At 49.6% G+C, this 19,117-nt stretch overlaps 1 long non-coding RNA gene across 3 annotated transcripts; it reads left to right on the top strand.

The window, feature by feature from the left end:
- The first annotated feature begins 887 nt into the window (after nucleotides 1-887).
- Nucleotides 888-10,149, top strand: LOC139040799 (uncharacterized). 3 transcript variants are annotated; one of them, XR_011495125.1, is made up of 7 exons: nucleotides 888-1,092; nucleotides 1,451-1,699; nucleotides 2,849-2,949; nucleotides 4,098-4,204; nucleotides 7,265-7,386; nucleotides 8,110-8,279; nucleotides 8,805-10,149. It is a non-coding gene; the product is annotated as an uncharacterized lncRNA (long non-coding RNA). The 3 variants fall into 3 exon arrangements; XR_011495126.1 differs by having other exon boundaries at nucleotides 4,054-4,204; nucleotides 7,286-7,386; XR_011495124.1 differs by having other exon boundaries at nucleotides 4,054-4,204.
- The last annotated feature ends 8,968 nt before the right edge of the window (nucleotides 10,150-19,117 follow it).

Here is a 19,117-nt window from a genome sequence, read left to right as displayed (position 1 = left end):
TTGGCCAAAGAGAGCTTATAAAATCCTCCCCAGCAAAGCCAGAGAGTGTGTCTCTGGCCATCCCAGGCTTTACAGTGAGAGGAGGACAGGAAGAAAGGGTTTGGGAATGACTTTGGGGTAGCCAACCAGAAGCACCTGCCACAAGTGACCAGCTTAAGGACTCCTGGTTTTGAGCGACTAGATTTCGGTGCAAAATTCATACGCTCTTCTGGCAAGGGGACCAAAGATTGACCTGCAAAGCTGAGGAAAGATCTTCTGGCTAGGGCTGGAGAAAAAAGAGGTTAAACCCTACACCTGAGTGTGACAGAAAACTTCCTGATGAGACATCACTTTCAGGTGGTGTTCCAGTTGTCTATTGCTGTGTAACAAACCACCCCAAAATGCAGTGGCTTAAAGAGATAATTTATTATTATCTCTCATGGTCTACGAGTCAACTGGGCTCAACGGGCAGGTCTTACTTGGGGTCTCATGAGGTTGCAGTGGGGCCTGAGCCATCTGAAGGTCTCTTTACTTAAATGTCTGGTCCCTGGGCTGGGATAGCTGGAACAGCTGGATGCTGAGCATCTCTTTCCATAGGTTCTTGCCGCTGGACCAGCTTGGGCTTCCTCACAGCATGGTGGTCTTGGGATTGTCAAACTTCTTTCAAGGCAGCTGACTTCACCCTAAACGAGTGTCCAAAAGACAGGTTCCATAAGAACCTGCAAGGCTTCCTATGGCCTTGCCCTGGAAGACCTGGAACATCACTTCTACCTCAGATGGAAGACCTACTCACATCCAAGGTGGGGGAGGGTTCATTGACCTCCAGCTCATGACAGGAGGGAGGGAAGAGTTGATGGCAGCCATAGTGATCTGGAGATCATATGGTGATCTCAGTGTGGCTAATCTTCAGTGATGGGAGAAGGAACAGTGGGGCCTCAGGCGGAGCCACAGAGAGGCCCTGAAGGGAAGGAATTGAGCAAGGGGTGACATCAGAAGAGGAACTTGGGGAGTCCAGACGGAGGCGTTGGTACTGAAATGCTGACCTAGCCCAAGAGGGAGTTCCTGAACAATGGGTTCTGAGCCTCTAATCCTGTGAAACTATGAGCAAAGAAGGTATGGCCAAATCTCCTACAAGACTTCTGGGGGATCAGGAGTTTCCCTTTAGGAGGGCCCTAAAAACAGAGACAACAAAGGGCCATTCAGGGCTGGGATGAGGGTGACTATTTGTGGTCAGGAGTGGAGTACCTAGGAACCCTTGAGACATCATAAACACCAGTCTGTTTTGGGCTCTGCTCTTCTATCAGTCCTTTAAATCAGGGGTTGGCCAACTACAGCCTGTGGGTAGTACTACAACTCTAGGCCTGTTTGTATTTTTTCTTATTATTTATTTATTTATTTTCTAACAACTATTGCTAATCTTCTTTCCCCCTCCCCCCTTTGTTTTTTCTCCCCAAATCCCCCCTGTACATAGTTGTATATTTTAGTTGTGGGTCCTTCTAGTTGTGGCATGTGGGACGCCGCCTCAACATGGCCTAATGAGTGGTGCCGTGTCCCCACCCAGAATCCGAACCCTGGGCCACTGAAGCAGAGTGCGTGAAGTTAACCACTGGGCCACAGGGCCGGCCCATTAGGCCTGTTTTTATACAACCCAGAACAAAAAATGGTGTGCAAGGATTGCAAGAGAAGGAGGAGGAAGAGGAGAGGAATATGCAACAGGGACGTAAGTGGCCCTTGAAGTCTAAAATATTTACTATTTGGCCCTTTACAGACAAAAGTTAGAACTCTTGCTTTAAACAAAGGGCGTGGCTGCCATTGGTACCAAGTGAGCTGGTTGTAGGTGAGATCTGAGCTGAACCGAAGTGTCAACAAGAAAGCTATTCCCTTTTCAGTTCTCTCGCAATCCTGATTTCTTCCAGGAGCAAGTCCTAGCTGAGTGCAAGTACATCTTGAATGCAGGTGTAACATTTGTGGACCTCCTTTCCGAGCAAGGAAAGGAGGCAACAGCATCTCGCAAGACATGTGTAGTATTGGTTTATTTTCACTGTGTTTATTTTTATCAACGTCTATTCATGGCAATGGAACTGGTGGCCAGATGGCCATTAATGATTATTCTTAAATGTCATGTAGATAAGCGATATATTATCAGACTCCCACCAGGTTCCTTATAGATAACATCTCTGATGCTTGGGTCACCATGGTAACAGTTGCTTAAGTTGTTTTTTGGGAACTGAGAGTCGACTCATGTCCAGGTCAGGCTGGTTGAGACCACAAACCCATCAACTGGGTATGTGCAAATGCCCTATAGGTGACCCGTTGACGTCAGGGAGCCAAATACTCCACCCTCAGATCATGCTAATGCCGCCATTTTGTAAACATGCCTCCTATGAAGCTGCATGGCTTGACTACGCTTGCGCAGATCATCAATTACCTCACTTCTCCTTGCCTCCAATCAACTATTCCCACCCTTTAGACCACGCTGCCTCTCTATCCCATAAATATCCCTAATCCCATTTTCAGGGAGGTGGATTTGAGACTTATGCTCCCATCTCCTCATTTGGCTGCCTTGAGAGAAAACCCTTTCTCTGCTGCAGACTTGTCATCTTGGTGATTAGCACAGCGAGCAGGGGACAAAACGAATCTGGTTCAGTAACAGCAATGAGGCTGATTTTCCGTCTGTTATGTAAGTTTTCCTTTCACATAAATGCATTAAGTTGCCAATGAGACAACTTAAAGAAAAAGATTAAATCGAAAATAATAGAGGTAGTGTGCTGATACGGCAAATGTGGTGAGAGTGGTATGTGAATGACTGGGTTTAAATGTGGGGAGTCCTGAGGTTCTGCCATGACCTTCTTCTTGGCTCTCTTCCCAGTTCCCTCTGCAGTCTTCCCGGTTCTTCCCAGTCAGCTTGTCCACTCTCAAGCCTTCTTAGAACCATTTATATGCTGATGACCCCGAAGCCTGCATCTCCAGGTCAGCTTTCTCCGTCCAGAGCGGCGAAATTAACCCCCTGCCATCCACGTTGACGACCCACAGGCACCTAAAATAGAATGTTTCCAAAAGTGAACTCCTGGTCACAACCCACCTCTTCTTTTTGTGTTCCCTTCTCAAGAAAACTATCCTTACCGAGTCAGAGCTCTGTGAGTCCTCTCTTCCTGCCCCCACATCTGAACCATCTCCCACCCATCGATCCTACCCTCTAAATACCTTTTGAAACTGTCCACATGGCCTTCCTGCCTTGCCAGGCTCAGGCCCTCTCAACTCACACCTGGATATAACCTGGAGATAACAGACTGATGCTGGCCAGTCTGGAGGGATCTTCCTAAACGTCACTGCCACCCCGCCTGTCCACCACCCTTAGGATAAAGTTCAAAGTCCTCTGGGCAGCATAGGAGTGCCCACATGCTCAAGCCCCTGGTCCCTCTCCAGGCTCAGCTCTCATGCTCTTTTCCTTGAGCTGGATGCTCAGCTATCCCGAAATATAGCGAAATCGTCAGTTTGCTAAATGTGTGTGGCTCCTCTTCAACCTCGGGCCTTTGCCTCTGGCATTTCCTCTTCTTCAACATTCCGTACCCAACTGAGTAACTCCCACTCGACCTACAGGACTCTATAGGGCCACTGGCTTCTGTGGAGCCACTTCAGTAACTTGCGGGGAGCCCATCCGTTGTCCCTCACCCACCCGTGTGGTCCAACAAGTTAAACATTCTTTAACAAAATAGAAAAAGAAGTCAATTTATGGGACACATGAATAAGAAGAAAATGAAAAACGCCCCCTTATCTCTCAGGCCCCATTTCCCCACGCCTGGCCCTGAGCAGAAGGTTTTAACGGATCCAACCATGTTTTTCCTTCAGGGTGGGTGTGGCTTCCATTGGATGACAGTTCCACTTAGCTACCCGCCCCCGACCCTGGGGGAGAGCTCGAGAAATGGGTTTGGGTCTTAAAAAGCCATCTTAAGCAGATGGCAGTAAATTCAACCCCATGGCCCCATATACAACCCTGGCTAACCCTCCCCCACCCCTGACAATCTCCTTCTGTTAGAACCTGACACTCTCTCGCTGGTGTTCTCTCCAAGCCAGGGTCTTAACCACTGTGTCATCATTTCTCACTCCTGTCCCCAAAGGAGACACCAGTGCACAGTGATTATATCTCAGGCTCTGGACTCAGACAGACACAGGGTCAAGTTTCAGCTCTGCCACTTACTGTGTGACCTTGAGCAAGCTGCATAAGGTGAGTGCCAAATGGCCTTATTGAGAGACATAAATGAGATAACGGGTGTGCTGCAGTTAGCACAGAAGCCGGTACATGGGAAGCAAACGCCAGCCATTATTATCACCGTGAACTTCTTAAGTTTTTATTTGAAAAATTATCACTACGGTAAAATTGACCTTTTTGGTGTACAATTCTTTGAATCTTAGCGCACGTATAGATGCATGCAACTGTCACCATAATCAGAATACACAACAGTTCCATTATCCCCCCAAAACTCCCCCCTGCTGTCCCTTTCTCTTTCTCCACTCATAACCCCTGACAACCATGACTCTCTTCTCCTTCCCTGGAGTTTTATCCTCAAAAATATCGTCTGAATGAAATCTTACAGTATAGGACGTTTTGAGACTGGTTTCCTTCACTCGGCGTGATGCCTCTGCGATTCTTCAAGTTGTTGCTTGTATCAATCTCTGCTTCCTTTTTATTGCCCAGGAATGTGCACATGCTGAAAACTGCTTTCCCTTTTTTCATCCCAAACAACATTCCAATTCAGATAAACACGAACAGACTTTACAAGGTCTTGGCCTAGAAGTCACTCTCCCTGGGGAAGCTGGTGGCCCCCACATTTCATCAGGCACTCTTCCTATCCACCCCTGATAAGCTCTCTTGAAAAAAAAGGTTCTGAGTCCAATTGTATGGTTTGAAGGAGAGAAAAACCTTTGGTCCCCTGAGTGGTAGCAAATGGAAGACACCAAAGTGCTGACAGATGGTGTCTGGGCAACATCACTCTGAGCCTGGATCCCCCTGTGCTCCATCCACGACCTACAATTGGCAGCCAGCTGGCCAGGCAGAGTCGGGCAGCCAGTTCTTCCATTCCACCCACGTACCAATCATGGGGCAGAAGAGGCCGGCGCTCATGGGTGGGAAGAAGAATTTCAGAGAGTGGGGGGGCATTGAGCAGGAGAGAGAAGGCATTTGTGGCCCTGAATAACTTCTTTCTTTGCGCTCTTTTCTTCCTCCAGATTGGTTCGGAGGCACAGCCCAGCTGCTGCCTGGGCTTTTGCTCAAATTATCATCAACGGACATGTCCTTTCTTTGCACTGTTTGAGACAGATACGACACTGGCCTCCAAATTGTTCAGGGAACATCTTTTGTGCTTTTTGTCTGTCCTTCTGTTCATTCCGGGGTGTCCTAGGGCTGGGTCCTAGGGCAACTGCTCACTTGAGAGAGAGAGCGGGACTGACCCTATATGCTTTCTAAGTGCAATGTCCGTGACCAGGCCTCAGGGTCTTTCTAACGCCTCCCAGACCCTCAGGGGACACACTGCGGCAGTGGCACTGACACGTGGCCAACTTCTGTTGTCTGCGGGGGGGCTTGTGAGCTTTGGCTCAGGGAAAATAAGCTTGTTCTGGGTTGCAGGGCAAAGCTGGCTGTGGGGGAGGGCTCTGGCCAGCCGGTCTGCGTGTCCTGGCTGGTGCTTACATCAAGCTTTCATTTCCTCTGGAAACCCCACGCATTTGACCTCTGAGCCTACTGCAATATGTGTGTATCCTAATTTCCCTGGAGGCTTTGGTTCCAGCATTTTCTGAGCAGTGGGTCAACTTCAGTAAGAGCACACACAAAGTTAGAGCTTTCGGCCAGGGAGAGCAAAGTTTACAATTCTGACAAGGCTAACACGCGGAAACACAGAACACTGAGCCCAGGTGAGTGAGTTAGAAAATACAGACCCTCATCTAGACTTGGCAACGTGGGAGAGTTGAGTGGCATCATGGGTTCTAATCCCAGGTCTGCCTATGGCCCGAAGACCTTGGCAGACCCTGGGCTGTGGCTTCCTGAGCTTAGGGACCTCTGAGTTCTGTTGTGTCACTTCCTAGATGCCCAGCTCTGTGCGAGCCTGTTAGAGACACAGAGGAAAAGAGGGGCGCCCTTCCATGGGCATGTGGAGACAAGACCCACACAGCAGATGCGATGCAAGGGTGGACTAAGGAGGCCATGACTGGGCTCAGTAAGCACTTTAGGAATCAAAGGGTGCAAGTAGGCATTTGAGGCGGGCTTTCAGAGGAGTAGGAAGGGGCCCTTGGAGGCAGGGGAGATGGCGGAGGCAAAGGCACCTTGGGGGAGGGGTGTGGTTCATGCTGGAGCCGTAGGAGTCACTACAGATGTCCCACCCAGATCCCCGTCACCAGCAGGCGCACCGTTCCCCAGCAGCTGTAAATGTTCATTGCTTCCAGCCCACAGCTATACACTTCTCTGGAGCATTGCCTTTGGCTGACATGAGTCACCTGGTCATTACACCCCCCAGGGAGTGACCTGCAGACAATGACTGTGTGACACGGGGTTACAAACGCCCATCCCCTTGTGTCAAGGTGGAACAGCTCTGTGATGCTATTCACACTCCAGAGCTCCCATGAGATCAGGCTGAGGTCAGACTTGAGCTGAAAACAGCTCTGTTGGGTTTCTTCACCTGCCCTATCCTGTTTTCATCCTGAGAGTTATCCCTCAGTATATCATTTGCACACAAAAAAACTCTATCTCAGATTCTGCCTCAGAGGAACCCTACCCAACTAGGGCCAGCATAAGGCAGAGTTAAGAGGACCTTGGATGCTAGAACTTGGCGTTGTGGGCAGACCAGACAGAAGGAAACCTGGCTCCTTCAACCTGTTCCGATCTGTGTTGCTTACTTTTCAACTTCAGCAAGTCAAAGGGGCCCACTCCCCTTTTTCCAGCATGGGGCTTCTGGGTTCTAGCTCCACTCAGAAGAATTCCCAATGGATTGGCTCATGGGGCTGGTGGTGTTTGGATTCAGGTGAAGAACCGTGGCAGGTGTGAATCCTGCTGCCAGAAACTCCTCTGTTGGGGGATGGTCCGTCTGTCTAATCCCAGCCTAAGGGGGCGTGTCGGCCTCCTTGTTGGTGAAGGCGCTTAAAGGGACAGAGATGGTGGGATGGCTCTTTCCTCATGTGATCAGCCCCTCAAGAGGCATATGAAGAGGAAGGGCTGACGGGAAGGAAAGGCCATCTCCCCCTTGCACATCCGCTTCTCTCTCTAAGCCATCTTCCTCCTTTCTCCATCTGATCCAAGTATCACCCACCAACTCGACAGATACTGACTGAACATCCACCAGGGGCCAGGCCCTGTTCGAGACACTAGGACATGGCGTCCTCACCATGGTGAAGCCCCGCTCTCAGAGAGTTCACATCCTGGTCAGTATGAGAAAAAGAAAGAGAAGTAAGTCTATCGAACAGAAATAGTATTAACTACAGTCATGCGGCGCATAACGACTTTTCGGTCAATGACGGACCACACACACAATGGTGGTCCATAAGATTAGTACCGTCCAGCCTAGCTGCGTAGCGGGCTAGGCCATCTAGGTTTGTGTAAGTACACTCTATGATGTTCTCACAATGACGAAATCGCCCAACAACCCGTTTCTCAGAACATGTCCCTCTTAAGCGAAGTGTGAGTGTACTATTAAAAAAAAAGTAATGGCTTAGAGAGAAACTGAGTCTTAGGGGGATGGGCCACTTTGGGAAGGGGTCAGGGAAGGCTGGCACTTGAGCTGAGCTGTCTGTGCTGAGAAGAGGCCATTCCAGCAAAGATTTGAGGGGAGAACATCCAGGCAGAGGGAAGAGCAAATACACAAGTCCTGTAGCGTGTTAAACACGCCAAACCAGGAGCACCAGAGAGATCTCTGGGGAATCCTGTGGGACTGTCTTCCCCTTCCTCTGGTTTCTTGTAGGGATGACCACAGAAGCAGGAAATCGTATATATCTGCATAGTTTATACACATTTACTTTGAGTGTCATTTTGACAGAGCAGAGCTCTGTGCCGGGGTAGCATCTCCTCTTCTACACCATAAGCGAGGTTTTCAAGAGTCACCCAAAGCTTTCAGAAGGACAGAGAGCAGCCTTGTGTTCTCTTCTTAGTGCCTCATGGAGCCAGATGTGCTGGTCACTCTCTGTACCGACTGCTGACTGCCACGTGGCGGGGATGGGGATGATGAAACGTCCTGTCTGGGTGCAAAGGCTTCAACTTACTTCTCTCTGGACACAGAACATATTGAAAACTTACAAATCAAAACAGTTCTTTCAGCAAGGTAGGTCCAAAACACCTCTTAGAGCCAAGGGATCGGGGGCCTTGATCTCTTCTCTCAGGAGATGTGGTACGAGACAGGGATGCTGATTAACCTCCCAGCAGGACCCGAGCCAAGAGCCTCCCCCAGTAGCATCCTTACCCAGTGGCTCAGCTCAGCCCCAAAGCCAGCTTCCTTCTTCCACTGGCCTCTGAGCTGCCTGGTCACTGGCTTGGCTCAGAACAGTTTATTGAAAAATGCCCAATGATCTCAATGGTAGGTCAGATGAGCTTAGGAACTTCAAGCCCCAAGTGGCACCCTCTCGTTCCTCCAGCTTACATGCCTGAGTTAACTCCAGACACCAAGACTGTGAGATTCGATCTCACAGGCTTGGTTTTGTCTATGAAAATAGTCATAATAATTACGTGGACGGGGAGGGAGCATCATTCAGACCCCTCTCAAGTCTCAGGGTGATGTCTACTTTGGTTTCATCATTTTGTGGAGGTTTTTGATGCTAAAGAGGGTCCTTCAAAAGCCGTTCTCCACCAGCCGCCACAGGCAACACGAAGAGAGGCCCAGCCCCACATCAGGGAGATGCTTGTCCCTCTGTCCTCTGCACCAGCGCCACTCTGGCACGCAGGAGAGGAAGGCTGGTGAGGGACCAGGATGCGAGAGGAGGCTGGAAGGCATGCCACATGGGACAAAGGCAAAGGAAGCTGAGGCTCAGCCTGAAGAGGATGGACAGAGTGGGAGTCGGCGGGCGACACGACAGGGGGCACTCAGATGGCGTGGGTGTGACTCTCCTGGGTTCGGGGGATGGGCAGGGTCACTTCACTCTAAGAAGGAACAGCCCAGTTCTGCTGCAGCCCACCAGAGGACTGGGCTACCTCGGGTGGCAAGACCCCCACCCAACCCACGCTGAGCCCCTGATTCTCCTGGTCCAAGGGGGCAGTCCAGGAGAGCCGGCGAGGGTCACCAGCCTGGTCCTGGATCTGGACGAGGCCTGCATGCAGGACAGGATGGACTAGAAGCAGACAACCTGGCCAAATCCTCCCTTTGCACACACCTGAGGGGTAGGACATGCTCCCTTAGGACCTCCGGTTTCCCATGAAAGTAAATCTCAACAAGAGGCGGGTGTAGGCAGCAGGGTCCATCCCTGCCACTGTTCTTTACCTGAACCAAAACACCTCCAACATTGAGAATCCTGGGCACCATGATTCCTAGGGTCACTTTAACTGTAAACAATGTCTGATTCTACGAAACTGGGGCTTCAAGGTCATCTTGGAGTGCTAAGGGTGGTACAGGGATCAGAGATGCTAAGCTATGGTTGGCGGTTTGGGGGTGGGGGCAGTGGTTGCAAAATCTAGGGTGTATGAATCATCATAATATTGGGGGGCACTTGACTATAAGTCAAATTACACAGAGTCTACACACCCGTGGATCCTCACAGTGATACCGTGAAGTGACTAGAGCAAGTATGACATCATGCAGCTGCCCAGAAAGGGGATAAGATGGGCCTCCACTTCCTGTGGCCCCACCCTGCTCTGGACCTTCAGGGCCTTTTAGGTGCCGGAGCGAAGTGGGAGCTGCGACCCTCCCAAAGGACTCCCTCCACACCCACAGCCCATGCTGGAGGCAGACCAATTCATTGAAAACCAAATCCCCAGAAATCAATTTACAGATTGATTTGCAAATTGAATTGACTTATTACCCATCCCCCCACTTCCACTTCCTGGCAAAATCAATTCCGCAAATTCCCCCTAGAGCTCCCAAACTGGAAATGATCTCTCCCCCTCTGAATTTCAAGCCCGTCTTTCAGAAAGTATTTTTTGTTGCTTTACTTGTCTGTCTAAAAAATGATACCTTGATGTATCATTAAAGGTGTGTCCCAGCCATTCCTCTGCTTCCGTCCTCTCCTCCTCCTCGAACTTGCAACCAGTAGAGTTTCAACAAGAGACACTGATTTACTAAAGCAGATGCGTTGACCACTGCTCAGAAAACAAGACCCATGCCTCTTTTTATGATGCTTTTCGCTCTCAGAGCTTCTGCTCTCATCTCCGCCAAAAGAAGTAAGAACACCGTATCGACTCTTTTCCTCAACAGCATAGAGTATGGTATTCGCTATGAAGCAGAAGTTAAGTAAATATTGATAAGATGAGTGGGTGGGTGATAAATGGTTTTCTGTCTTTTGCATGAAGAAATGGCCCTTCAAGGGCCACCATTAGCCAAGCATGCGATTCTTCCTCAGCCCCAGCACGGGTTGTGAGCATAGAATGTTTGCTCCCACCCATCCCTTCCTCAGGGACAGAATAGGGGTGCCCAGCTGCCAGAGAGCCCTGTCTCGTGAAGGTGACACTCTAGAAACCCCTTTTTTCCTGCAGAGTGTGGGTTAGTATGAATTTGGCTCCCATAGATCTCGTTCTCAAGAGCATTTGCCTCCAAAGCTTGACTTCTGAGCCTGGAGCAAAGGGCTTTGTTGTCAAGTAGGAGCTTTTCCCCAAGGATAACCTTGGCGAGGAGGGTCCTGAGCAGTGGTGACTGAAATGAAGTGATTTCTCTGGAGGACAGAGTACAAAATCCAGAAATAGCCCCCATTGCCTAAAGAAAGCTTGTGTGATGATAAAGGCAGCATCGCAAATCATGGAGAAAAAATGGATGATTTGATAGTTGGTGTTAGGATAACGGGAGAGCCCTGTGGTATTAGAGGCAATTGGAGGCGTTTTTCTCATACACTAGGATACATTCCAAAGAGATTGGAGATTTAAGTTTAAAAATGAAACCATCCAAGTACTAAAAGGAAACATAGGCAAATTCTTCTTTTTTGAAGAAGAAGAAGAAGATTAGCCCTGAGCCAACTACTGCCAGTCTTCCTCTTTTTTTTTTGCCGAGGAAGTCTGGCCATGAGCTAACATCTGGGCCCATCTTCCTCTACTTTATATGTGGGACGCCTGCCACAGCATGGCTTTTGCCAAGCAGTGCCATGTCTGCACCTGGGATCCGAACCGGTGAACCCTGGGCCGCCGAGAAGCAGAACGTGCGAACTTAACTGCTGCGCCACCAGGCCGGCCCCCAAATCCTTCTACAATTTTGGAGTGGGGAAAGCTTTTCTAATTCTACCTCAACATCCAGAAAGTTAATAAGTTTCAAGGGACTGAAGTTTTGTATGGCAAAATAATAAAATTTAATTTAAAAATATAAATAAGTAAAATAAAAAAGACAATGATAGACTAGTCAAAAAAGATTCACAACCTTACATCACATAGAGCTAATATTCTTAGACTATAAAGAGATTCTAATGTAAGTTAAAAGACCAAGAACCTGCCAGAAGAATGCACTAAATGTAGGAACAGTTTACAGAAAAAGAAAGGTAAATGTTTCAAAACAAAAGAAGTGGCCGGCCCCGTGGCGGAGTGGTTAAGTTCACGCGCTCTGCTTCAGTGGCCCAGGGTTTCGCCAGTTCGGACCCTGGGTGCAGACATGGCACCACTCATCAGGCCATGCTGAGGGGGCATCCCACATGCCACAACTAGAAGGCCCCACAACTAAAAATATACAACTGTGTACTGGGGAACTTTGCAGAGAAGAAGAAGAAAAAAAAGATTGCCAACAGATGTTAGCTCAGGCGCCAATCTTTAAAAAGAAAAAAGAAAAGATCTTCAACATTGCTTATAGTTAAAGAAACGCAAATTGACCCAAAGAACTATTTCTTGCTGAGAAGATTGGCCAAAATCCACACTTAACAAAGTACTCTCTTGTCCAGGCTCTGAGAAAACAGACATTCTTACACTTTGCTGGTGGGAATGTGAAACGGGACGGTTCCTATGGAAGGGAATTTGGCAATACCTAACAAAACTCTGTGTGAATTTGCCCTTTGACCCTGCAATCCCACTTCTAGGAATCTGTCCTAGAGAGACACTGCAAACCTTGTGAAAAAACCCAGGGAGGGGCCAGCCCTGTGGCGCAGAGGTTAAAGTGCACACGTTCCGCTTCTTGGCGGCCCGGGGTGCGACGGTTAGGATCCCGGGTGCGGACATGGCACTGCTTGGCAAAAGCCATGCTGTGGTAGGTGTCCCATGTATAAAGTAGAGGAAGATAGACATGGATGTTAGCTCAGGGCCAGTCTTCCTCAGCAAAAAGAAGAGGATTGGCAGTAGTTAGCTCAGGACTAATCTTCCTCAAAAAGAAAAAAAAAAAGACCCAGGGACCAGGCTATTTATTGCAGCTCTATTTGTAACAGCCAACCTAGAAAAAGGCCGAATGCCCACCAATAAGGCCCAGCAGAATAAACAATAGTACGGCCACACAATGGAATACTTTGCAGCCATAAAAAGAATGAGGAAGTCTCCTCAGAAACTTAAAAATAAAATTACCCTAGGATCCAGCAATCCCACTTCTGGGTGTATACTAAAAAGGATTGAAAGCAGGATCTCAAAGAAATATCTGCACTCCACGCATTATTCACAATAGCCAAAAGGTGGAAGTAACCTAAGTGTCCATCTATAGAGGAATAGATAAAGAAAATGTGGTCTGTGCATACAATGGAATAATATTCAGCCTTTAAAAAGGAGGAAATCCTCCCAAATGCTGCAACATGGATGACTCTGAAGGACATTATGCTAAGTGAAACGAGCCAATCATGAAAAGACAAACAGTGCTTGGTTCCACTCATATGAGGCATCTAAAGCAATCAAATTCATGGAATCAGAAAGGAGAATGGTGGTTACCAGGGGCTGCAGAGAGGGGGAAAGAGGGATTTGTTCAATGGGTACAAAGTTTCAGTCACACCAGATGAAAAAGTTCTTGAGATCTGTCGTACAACATGCATAGAGTTAATGCTGTAATGCACACTTAAAAATTAAGAGGGTAAGAGCCAGCCCTGATGACCTCATGACTAAAGCTCCATGCTGTCCGCTTCAGCGGCCCAGGTTCACTTCCGGGTCGTGGAACCACACCACCTATCTGTCAGTAGCCATGCTGTGGTGGTGGCTCTCATAGAAGAACTAGGAGGACTTACGACTAGGATATACGGCCATGCACTGAGGCTTTGGCAAGGAAAAAAAATTCATTTCTCTGTTCCCAATAGCTGGAAGCAGAATTTAAAAAAAAAAAAAAAAATGAAGACTAAAAAAAAATTAAGAGAGTAAATTCTTGTTATGTATTTTTTACCGTGATAAAAAAATAAATAAGGGACTGGCCCCGTGGCATAGTGGTTAAATTCGCTCTCTTCACTTCGGTGGCCCGGGGTTCGCAGGTTCGGATCCCAGGCGTGGACCTAGCACCACTTATGAAGCCATGCTGTAGCAGGCATCTCACACATAAAGTAGAGGAAGATGGGCACCGATGTTAGCTCAGGGCCAGTCTTCCTCAGCAAAAAGAGGAGGGTTGGCAGCAGATGTTAGCTCAGGGCTAATCTTCCTCAATAAATAAATAAATAAATTAATTAATTAATTCTTGTGCTAGAGAGGCTGATCCTTAGCCATGGGCAGTTACCGTACCCCTGCCCACACTAACCAGCCCAGGAGAAGAGTCATGGCCGGCTGAGCACAGGCTTGGTCCCACCCTGTCCCGCCCCAGGCCAGGCCTGGAGTCCTCGGCAGCCCGATGCGGATGCTCAGTGAAAGCAGCCATGGGCAGATCCAAGAAAGAAGAGAGTCACCACACTGGGGCTAAGGGAGGCGCCTGCAGCCGGGCCCTTTGACTTCTGCGTCCCCCAGACCTCTCCCCAATCACTGCTGAATGGACTTGGTTTACAAAGGAACTGACCTTCGTGTGCAAGCGGCCCTTCCACTGGTTGCCTCTCCCATGGCTCCCCGGCTCCCAGCCTGTTCTTCTGAATCCCTCTGCTCTTACCTCACGTGTCTGCTGGTTCCAAGTCCATCTTCCCAGACCACTGTGAGCTCAGAAGTGCTGGCTCAGCAAGCTCCTCATCTTCAGCACCCGGCAGGAGTTTGGCCAAGGGTGGGCGTCAACTAGTGTCTGTTACATGGATCCCAAAGGAATTGGGTTTACTTGGGTCTACAGCAGCGCTCAGTTAATCCTCTCTGCTCTTCCAGCTGGAAGGCATGCTCCTAAGGGAAGAGACGCAAGCATCCTTATCTCCAATTGACGGCTGACCACATGGACGCCCAGAGAGGTTGGCGACTTGCCCAAGGTCACTCAGCTAATCAGCAGCAGAGCTGGGACATGCTTCTGCGGGTCTGGCTCCAGGCCTACTGTTCTTTTAGGCACACACCTACACACAAATCGCCACAAATCACCCTCACTGGCCTCAATGAGGCTAGTTCTGCATTATGTACACACGTCCAGGTTAGTGCCCATGAACTTTGCAAGGGCCCGAGAAAGTGTATTGGCTCCTAAATTCAAAAAGAAAACAGCAAAAATCAATAAAAGTAAATGTTTACAAACTGTAACACTGTCACCTGCTCAACTGTGATTGCGCTAAATTATTTTTTGATTATGTTGAATGTGGGATGTAGGCACGTTTTAAAGGTATTTGCTGTGACATGCAGGGGGGCCTCCAAAAGCTGAGCACTGGGCCCCTCATAGGTCAAACAGACCCATGTATGTTAGTGAACTCTGAGGGCACAGGGCTGGTGATGTCCTGCCACCAAGATAATTGTATTATTTGGTAAAATCAGATACCAGCAAGTCAGGGGGTCTAGCATTACCCCAGAAGAAGGCACAGATGCAAACTGCAAACTGCAAACCCTAGATGCTGCTGGAAGATAGCCTGAAGATGAAGCTCCATGGATGGAAGCAGATCCAAGAAAGAATCACAGAGAAATGGGACCAGAGCCTTGATGGAACCATGCCTGAAGCCCATCTCCTATTGATTTCTCAGCTACAAGAGCCAATAAGTCCTCTTTGTTGCTAAGCCACTGTGGGTTGGCTTTTGCTGCTTGAAACCAAAATCCTCCTGACTGATGCATACCTCCCAGCTCTCTCATGCAGCCGCCTCGGGTGTCACCTCAGAAACCACTGCTCTCCAGTGTGATTTTTCAGCGGAGGACTTGCACAAGGGTTGATCAAGAGGCAACTGCTCTCATGCCCTTCGATCTTACCCTAACAGTGTCAAGAGCCAATCTGAAATCCGGGAACTTCTCAGAAACATCCCCCTCCCTAGATGTGGCAGAGTAACAGGAGCCCAGGAAGCTGGCCTTGGGGCGGGAGTGTTTGTGCTACTGCATCTGGCAGCTTTCTTGTTCCCTCTGATGCCTCCATGCCCTCCTAGGGATAACCTGGTAAACAGACAGAATTCCCAGACTCCATTCACCCATTCCGTAAGCATTTACTAAACCCCTGTGCAGGCCACCCCACATTGGGTCCTGGGCAAACAGCGGAGTGATGAGCCAAGGCCGAGCTGAAGGAGAGCGATGAGTGACGGGGCAGGGGGCGGGGAGCAGGAGCTGTTAGGAGGGTGGGCTCTGCATCGGACTGTGGGTATCCTTGGGCAAGTTTACTTTGTAGTCCTATGCCTCGGCTTCCTCATCTGTCATATGGTGTGTTTGGCATCACAGGAAGTATTCACTTTTATTATTAAGCCTTAATTTTTTTAAAAACGATTTTATTTTTCCTTTTTCTCCCCAAAGCCCCCCGGTACATAGTTGTGTACTTTTTTTTTTTAGTTGTGGGTCCTTCTAGTTGTGGCATGCAGGATGCCGCCTCAGCATGGCCTGATGAGCGGTGCTGTGTCCACACCCAGGATCCAAATTGGCGAAACCTTGGGCCGCCTAAGTGGAGAACGCGAACTTAACCACCTGGCCAGGGGGCCAGCCCCAAGCCTTAATTTTTATTATTATTGGATTTTTTTTTTAAGAAAAGGGACTGAGTGTAACCTGCCCAGCTGGATGGAACTTGGGCCTGAGGACCCGTTACCCTGGAATATAGCAGTTTTTGGCTAAAGCCTGACTAAGCTGGTTGGGCTTAAGGCAAACTCCAGAGACCAATTCCAACACAGGGGGTTTTTTTGCTGAGGAAGATTGGCCCTGAACTAACATCTATTGCTAATCTTCCTCTTTTTGTTTTTGGGGTTTTTTTTCCCCAAAGCCCCAGTACATAGCTGTATATCCTAGTTCTCAACGTGGGATGCTGCCACAGCATGGCTTGATGAGCAGCGCATAGGTCCACAACCAGGATCCAAATCGGCGAACCCTGGGCCACCAAAGTGGAGCATGCAAACTAAACCACTCAGCCACAGGGCTCCCCAATTCTGACTTTTGAGGTTCCTATTTGGGGACCCTAAGACGAAACCACAGGAGGGGCCCTCCCATACCCATAGGTAAATGCAGAGAACCATATCTCAAGGAATGAAGGACCCTCTGGGGCAAGGATTCCTCCTTTTCGCAACAACTCAGTTACATCCAACCCGATATATCCAACCCGAGTTTTCTTGGAGGTCCTACTGTGTGCCAGGGCACAGGCCTGTGTGCCGGGAGCAGAGATGAAAACAAGGTTCCTGCGTCCATTGAGCCCTCCGTCTCCCCGTGGCGAGAGGAACGACGCCAAGGGCACTAGCACCTACTGTCACTTAAAACAGACTGAAGGGACCAATGTTGGAGGAAGAAAGAAATTAGCTCTGAATCCTGGAAGGCTCCTCGGCAGAGGAAGGATTTGGCCTGGAGCTTGCAGGAAGGGTAGGTCTTTGATAGGTAGAAGGGGACAGCTATGGGCAGGAAAGACGTAAGCAAAGGGAGAGAGCTGGGATCCACACAGGACCTGTGGGGCACCGAGGAACTTTGACGGCCCCTCGACAGTTTCCCTAAGTAGGTTGATTCCAGCTCCCGTTTCCCTCTGGCGCCTGGTTAGAAACCCAGGACATCTGAGATTTCTCCTGATCAGTTACCAGCAGAGCATCATCAGGCCCCACTCACAGTTGCTGATTGCTGCTTGCTGGCCCCGCAGCCCCACTGAGGGGATGACACCTGCACCCAGTGCAGCCTCTGCAGCAAGTGGGTAAGGCAGGCACGGTGGTTATTAAAGACATTCTCAGGGAATGCGTATCAGACGTGGCTGGGAGCGCCTGAGGGCAGACACAGAGTCTTACTCATCACGGAATCTCCGGCCCGGCCCGGTGTCGAAGGAATAACTTAATTGTTTAATCATCCCTTCCAGTCCTTCTCTACATATGCAAGGCAAGTTGTATGTGTGTGTGCTAAATTTTTCACAAATGCTGTTTTTATCGTTGACACTTTTTTCTTACCTCTCCTTTCTCCTCCTCTCTCCCTTTCTCTGCGACCTACACCCCCTCTGCCTTGCCCAGGAATCTAATGACAACTGCTTAGCATCTATCACCCCCTGCTCCCCATTATACTTATTCATGCTCACATAACCACAGGTAAATGGTGTCATTGGAATTTAATCCCATGAAGTGAAGGAACATAAAGAAAGGGCGCTGGCTTGGGGGTCAGAAGGCCGAGGGTCTGGACCTAGGCTGGGCCACTTTCCGCCTAACCCCGAGTCAGTCCCCTCCCCACTCTGGGCCTCAGTCTCTTCATCGGGCTCAGAGCCTGGCACAAAGCTGGCATTTTAAAATGTTAGCTGAGTGACTGAATGAGAGTATTAGATTAGATAGTCTCAAAGGCATCTTCTTGGCTTCAAAATTCTGTGACCCATGAAGGAATTACTTGCCATTTAGATGATTTAAAAGATAAGTTGGATGAAAACTTTGTTGCAAGTGACAGAAAACATGGGTTACCCCTGAATCTGGGGATGCAGGCCATTCTAATCATAGCACATAGGAGAGGAGGTGGTTCCCCAGAGGAAAATCTGGAACTAGTATCCAGGAGGGAAGTGAATGATGGGAAGCAGGTGTGGATCTCGGAGGACTCTGGCCGAGCCAGACAAACTTGCTCACCCGCACTGCGTCCTTATGACCTTCACTGGGGACAAGAAGGTCCCTTGGCTGCTCATTCCAGCTGCCTCATTCTGCTGCCTTCCAGCTTGGTCAGCCCTAGGCTGCCCTTCATTCCCACCTCCCGGGCTGCCGACCTCTCAGATTCCTAACGGGCTTTCTCGTCTTGTCCTCCACCTCCCCATGCCCTACAAGAGAGGCTGGGATCCCCTTCCCCAGACTCTGCACAGCCTGAAGATCAAGCTTCTCCCTCAACTTCTCAGCAGCCAACAGCAGACAAGGGACCGTGCTTACAAGCCTCCCCGAGGTTTAGGCAAACTGAGGGTCCACACCATGGAAGGCCGAGGCAAACACAGTCTCCATTCCCACGAGGAGGCACCCCCAGTCCCTGGCTGCCGGCCCCTGCCACAGCGAGAGCTGCTGGCTGTTGCTCCCCACGCGCCACCTTTGCTGAGCCGGCCTCTCCAGATTTGGCCAAGGTGGGCATGGCTGAGGTGGGAGTGGGTGATGTGGGCATGCCACGTGGCTGGGTACCAGGTCATGGGGTGCAGCATGAGCTGTGGCGATGAGGGCATGGAAAGTGAGGGGGCACCCCAGGTAGCCTGGGGGAGGGCTGGCTCCAGATACTGTAAATAAATACAGGAATCAAAGTTCAGTAAGGCCAGGTGGCCTCTTCAAAGCATCTAGAATGCGGGCAGATAACCAGCGGGTCATTTGGAAGGACACAGCAGGAGACCATCAAAGGCAAGATGCTGGGCCTCCAGGGGCCTAGATGTCCCACTGGGCACGACGACCCCAGAGGAGAGCTCCAGGCCTGCGAACTGCTAGGACTGGAAGGGCCCCCAGGCCGTGCTGGGATCCAGCGACACAGCACAAGATAGAGCTCAAAGTCCAGTGGGAAGGCTGACAAGCAAACAACAGCCCGGGCCCCTGGGACGAGGACTCTGGCAGAGGTGTGGTGTGCAGGCTCTCCCGGCAGGAACTCCCTCAGAGGCAGGGCCAACCTGCAAAA

This window comes from Equus asinus, chromosome 17, assembly GCF_041296235.1.
Source record: "Equus asinus isolate D_3611 breed Donkey chromosome 17, EquAss-T2T_v2, whole genome shotgun sequence".
Lineage (NCBI taxonomy): Eukaryota > Metazoa > Chordata > Mammalia > Perissodactyla > Equidae > Equus > Equus asinus.
Note: the sequence above shows the minus strand (reverse complement) of the source record. Positions and strands in the feature narration are given on the sequence as shown.